This window comes from Monodelphis domestica, chromosome 1 (assembly GCF_027887165.1).
Source record: "Monodelphis domestica isolate mMonDom1 chromosome 1, mMonDom1.pri, whole genome shotgun sequence".
Lineage (NCBI taxonomy): Eukaryota > Metazoa > Chordata > Mammalia > Didelphimorphia > Didelphidae > Monodelphis > Monodelphis domestica.
Window position 1 is genome coordinate 729111916 of NC_077227.1, and position 6354 is coordinate 729118269.

At 33.8% G+C, this 6354-nt stretch overlaps 1 pseudogene; it reads right to left on the reverse strand.

The window, feature by feature from the left end:
* Positions 1-1752: 1752 nt before the first annotated feature.
* LOC130453748 (vacuolar protein sorting-associated protein 72 homolog) lies at positions 1753-6030 on the reverse strand (annotated as a pseudogene).
* Between the last annotated feature and the right edge of the window lie 324 nt (positions 6031-6354).

Sequence of the window (6354 nt, forward strand, 5' to 3'; positions counted from 1 at the left end):
AAAAGACTTCTAACTTTTCCCTATTACAAATAATACTTGTTGATGATTTTAGATAGATGTTTCATATCCATTTATCTCTAGGCTTTCTAAAGTTTTTAATGGGATTGAGTGTTATATTTTATTAAAGGCTTTTTTTCTGCATCTATTGATATAATCACATGATTTTTGTTACTTATGTTTTTAATGTGATCAATTATGTTGATTGTTTACCCTATATTCAACCATCCAAGAATTATTGTTATAAGTCTTGTTTGATTATAATGTATAATCTTTGTAATATATTGTTATGGTCTCCTAGCTAGTATTTAATTTAGTATTTTTAGATCCATATTCATTAATGAAATTAACCTATAATTTTCTTTCTCTATTTTTGTCCTCTGAGCTTAGTTGTCAGCATCAGGTTCATTTTATAAAAAGAGTTTAGTAAAATTCCTTCTTTACCTATGATTTCAACTTATGTAATGTTAGTGGATAGATTTCTTTATGTGGATGAAGATTCATCTCAATTCTAATTGGCAAGTCACTTCATTTTGCTTCATATTATTTGTTTAACTTCCCTCAGGGTCTTCAACTATAAAATGGGGATAATAATAGTACTTACTCTTCAGGTTGTTGTGAGGATGAAGGAAAATATTAAAAAAGGCCTTAGCGTGCCTAGAACATCATAGGTGCTATATATAACTTTCCTTCCTCCTTTGGTCTTAAGAACTAATTAGGTTAAAGAGGGGAAAAAAAAACAAACAAGAACTAATCAAGTTTACAGAACAGCCAACATTACAAACCTAACAGAGACAAGCACAGCATATTGAATCACACACTTATATGCAGAGGAAAACTCACTCAGTTAACCTAATTCAAAATTTCTTTTGATTGGTCAGATCAAATCTTTATTTTTAACTCTTCAATAATAATTTATTTTTTCCTAATCATAAGTAACTATTTTTGCATCTGTACTTTTCTAACATTTTGTTTCTAATTGTTCCTCCCCTCCCTTCCTCCACACTGAAACAATAATGATCATTTGCATTTTATCATAGTAAATATATTTCCATCTTTGTCATGTTGTATAATATATATGTGTATGTCAATATGTATACATATATGTAATATATATGTGTATAGATAGATAGATATTAAATACTATGAAGGAAATAAATTGAAAAATGCTAACCTTCCATCTGCATTCTGACTCCATCTGAACTTTTCCTGAAAATGGATGGCATTTTTCATCATAAGTGCTTTGGTGTGGTGGTCTTGGATCATTTTATTGCTTAAAATAGCTGTCATTTCCAATGGATCAACTTATGGTATTATTGTTACTATGTACAATGTCCTCCTGGTTCTTCTCCTTTAACTTTGCATCAATTCTTTTAAGTCTATCTTGTGTTTTTTTTCTGAAATCATCCTCATCATCAATTATCTAGCACTATAATTTTCCATTACAGTCATATACCATAACTTGTTGAGTAAATCTCCAATTGATGAACTTCCTCTGCATTTCCAAATTTTTGTCACGACCAAAAGAATTGGTATAAATTTTTGTACAAATACGTCTTTTTCTCATTTTTGATCAATTAGAGATTTAGACCTAGGAAGAGTATTACTGAGTCAAAGAGCATTACAAATTTATAGCCCTTTGAATATAGTTCCAAATTCTTCTCCAGAATGGTTTTCTGTTCACAATTCTATCAACAGTATATTAAGGTCACCACAAGTGTCCCAAACCCCCTTCAGCTTTTATCAAATTCCTTTTCTGTTGTATTAGACAATGAAATAGATGTTATTTAGTTTCTCTGAGGGTCTTACACTTTTTTTGGACCACTGAATGTCTTTCTAAAGCTATGGCCATGCTCTATAGGAAGCATTTGACTTAAAAACAGCAGTTTTGAGGGATTTGATTAAATGCGTGAGTTTTCTTCTGCCTCTAAGAATGTGTTTTTCCATGTTGTAGTCTGGGAAGATGATCATGCTTGAAGCTATTCTACAAACTTGCTTAGTTCTTATAACCAAATGGGAGGGGGGAGAAACTTTTATATGGCACTTATGTTGAAGGGACAGCTAAATTTTTTATAAATATTTAATTTTATCCTCATAGCAACCTTATGAAATATGTACTATTATTATCCCAATTTTACAGTTCAGGCCACTGAGAGAGGTGAAAATTAAATGATTAGTCCATGGTTAGTATGTCCTTGAGGCCAATTGGAATTCAGCTCTTTCTAACTATAAAATTTGGGAGTTGATGATTCTGTGGTTCAACAATTGGAATCTTTCCCTATTTGCTTTGGGGAGCCTTAATCAGAAGTCATGAGATTCAGCAGTGGTAGGAAGTCTTTTATACTTAATTGTTCCTCAGACCAATACAAAAGATGGTGATAAAGTTTAGATAGTATGGTTATAAGTATGTGTCAAGAATCCTTTTTTTTTGAAATTTTCCTAATTTTATTAGATTAAAAATAATAGACAGAATATGGAAGGTTGATTGTGGAAGGAAAGAAGGAAGAATTAAGGATAGGAGAGTATAAGAGAAAGAGACAAATGGAAGAAAAGACAGAGAGATGAGGTCAGTAAGGTCCAGGTGACAAAGGACAAAAGAGGAACCCCTTAGGATTAAGTATTCTTTCATTTGATCATGATCTTCTGGTGAAGAACCCAGGGCTTATATACCTGGAAGGGCTCAGGAGGTGATGGGTCAGGGTCCAAGGCAAAAGCAGCAGATAGAAATCCATGGGCCATGATTTAGCTCATATAAACTTGAAGGTTCTAGCAGTGCATAGGGGATATCTGTAAAAGGATCATTGTACAAGGCTGGACAATAAGTCATATGACAAACGATGAATGGAGCTGATCACTGGCCTCTGGGCATTTATGCTTCTTATGAACCTATTTTTTTTTGTCTGCTTTCAATTAGTATTTCTCATGTGAACATAACTTGACCTTCTCTGTGATCCTGGCTTCCCTGAGAACCTCCTCTTGTGTCAGTGTGAACCCTTTAGTCTCTATGACTAACCCTGATATTCCTGAATCTAGAGATATGTCTTGTGGTATGCTCAGCCTGACACACTGATTTCTAGCTGTCTGGGACTTCATCCTGTAGCATAAAGCGTAATAGTGTTTTCTCATCCCATGCCCTCTGGGAGCTACCAGCTTCCTTTTTTGTTCTTGATAGGATTCTTATAGGCCCTGGTAAACTACATGAGGCTTTCTTCTTGGTTCATCTCAATCTCCATCACTTGCTGGCTCATCCCCTTCATCAATGTCAAAATCAGAGTTAATTTAATCTTCTGTGTCTGACTGGTCCCCCTCATATTCATTACCAAATTCCTCAGTGCAACCTCTGTAAGTGGTCTAGTAGAACACATCTTCCTCTTCTGCCAACATAAGCCCAGGCAATAGATTCCTTGTGTCTTCAAGGGTGCTGAGTCCTGGCCAAGACATCACTCTTTAGACCCAAGCTCTTGATGGCCCCTGTCAAGAATCTTATAAAGTTTATCATAACTCCATTTGTGCTTTAGTTACACATATCAGCATCTCCAATTTTTAAGTGAAGAAAATGAAAACAAGACAAACAAAGTGACTTGCCCATTGTCATTCAGTTGTGCTAAAATTTTTCCTCCCATATGATGAAATCTATCAAATATAATATGCTTATCTCCAATTGACCCTATTTATATATATTTTGGTGCCCGGAGATAGCACAATGAATGGGATTTTGAACCTGAACTCATCTTCCTGAGTCCAAATGTGGTTTTTGATACTTACTAGTTATGTGACCTTGGCAAGTCACTTAACTTTATTTGCCTCAGTTTCCTCATCTATAAAATGAGCTGGAGAAGGAAATGGGAAACCACTCTAGTATGTTTGCCAAGAAAACACTAAATTCATTTAGGGTAAGTAGGATATGTTTTTAAAATGTTTGAACTACAACATAACAGTACATTGTTTTTACTTTGTTTTTATGTTGTCTCACCTATTAGATTGTGAACTGCTTGAGAGTGGGAATAGTGGTTTTTTTTTCCCCTTTTCATTGTATTTTCAACATTTATTGTAGTGTCCATTGTTTAATAAATGCTTAACCACTCAAGCTGATTCAGACACAAATCATAGGCACTATTTTTTGGAATATTTAATTAATCATTACTTGAAGAAATTAATCAAAATCATGAAAAATATTTTTTCTATTATAAAACATAAGTATTTAGTGAATTACATAAATTAAGTATAGAACAATCTGATATTAAAGCATCTGAGCTCTTTGATCTCTGGGATTTGCATTTGAAAAATTAATAGCAGAAGTTTGAAGAGGTAGGAAGAACTCTGGATTTGAGGTCAGGACAACTAGATTCTTCTCCTGGCTTTGCTATTGACTAATAATTGGATGTAGGACAAATCTCTTCCCTTCTTTGAAGCCCCAGTTTCTCCTCATAGAAAACAAGGAGATTAGGCCAACATATTATCAAAGCTGCTTCTAAATTATGTTGTGTAAGTGAGCAAATTGTAATAACTGCCATGAGGAAAAGGTTACCATTTAACAACAACTATATATATATATACACACACACACACACACACACACACACACACACACACACACACACACACATGCCAAATTTTTCAATGCTCCAAAGATCAATGATTCCCTGGTTGTGTGTTCACCTATTTTATTGATGTATATGTTTTGCCATTATATTATTTGAATTGATTATATTTGAGAGTTTTGACTAAAAAGTTCATTACCCATCAGGTAATCTAGTCTTGGTATCTCTTGTTGAGTTAGTTTGTTCCCTGGAAGGTAACTATAGTATATAAATGCACTCAGTAAATACTTGTTAAGTTCATGTGACTTATCCCTGGACCTTTACTCAAAAGCTTTTCATCTGCTATGGTATAGACTCTTAAAGTCATGGAATCCAACATTCCCTTTACCCCTCTCCTTGCAATGATGATACTTGTTTTGAATACAGATTTTAGTTGGAGAAACATTATTTCCTGACATTATAGTAGATCACTCCAAAATATAACTAATCTCTACTATTACCTCTGAAAATTCTAGTTAGAAAAATGTCTTTGGGAGACTCAGTATTACTGGGAATGTAGACAAAATCATGGAGGAAAGTGAATACTCTGTAATGGAAATTCCTTTTTGGTAACCATCTATTGAGGCACAATGGAATCATAATCTGTATTGGCAGATGAAATGCCCATAAAGGTGACATAATTAATCTTCCAGTGTACTGAGTAAATGAGAATGCTATAAGTGCTATTATCTTTTAGTATATCCTCCTTTAACATTCTCATATGGGATAATATTAGAATGTGAATAACATTTCTTTCCCAAAGGATTGTAGAGAGAAATGGAATGGCCATTTAGAAGGCACAAAATTTATACTCCTCATTTAAATAGTGATAATAATAGCTAGTATTTATATATTGTCTACTATGTGTTATGCCCTCTGTCAAGCACTTTACAAATATTCCCATCTGGGAGGAAGGTGATATTATTACTACCATTTTATAGCTGAGGAAACTAAGGCAGGCAGAATAAATGACTTGCCCAGAAGCACATGCCTAGGCAATGTCTGCAGTAGGATATTAGCTTCCTGACCCTATGCCTGGCGCTACCAAGCTGCCAGTTTTACAGAAGTGGAAGTAAGACAAATGGAATGAAGATAATACAGATAAGATTGTTACTATTTTTAGATAAGTTAACTGAGGCACATGGTGTTGGTCCTATAGAAATTTTTTCATACTAGCATCCAACACAGATATACTTACCAATTGGAGCTTTTTAGCAACTTCAGAGTGAGTCACCACATTAGTAACTACATTGGAACATTACTTAAATATGAGTACTTTAATGTGAATTCTAGAATGAATTGAGATCCACCTGGGATCTCATCCAAGGTGATGTCTAAAGGTGACATTTATTACTGAATGTACCAGAAAGGCCCCATTATAATACAGTTTTACTTATAACTGTCTTTCAGACTGAACCATGGAGATGTCTCAATGCAGCTAAAGCCACCTAAGTATGATGGGGAAAAAGAAAAAAAAAAGATTGTTGGCATTTCCATTAAAGAGGCCTGAATTACTTTCCTCCATGACTAGAATTATACATCATAGAATTGACTTGGAATTCTGACTTTTCACATTTTCCCAGAAGAAAACTCTTTTCTTTTAACCTCACCTTCCTTGTCTATAAAATTATGCTATTACATTAAAGAATCATTAAGGAATATTTCATCCCAAAAGTTACCACTTTAAAATTGTAAATCCTATGCATGTGTAAAAGAGTTTTTCTCAAATTGAAACTACTATATTCAACAGATTTTATTTTCTAATGTAAATTTCATT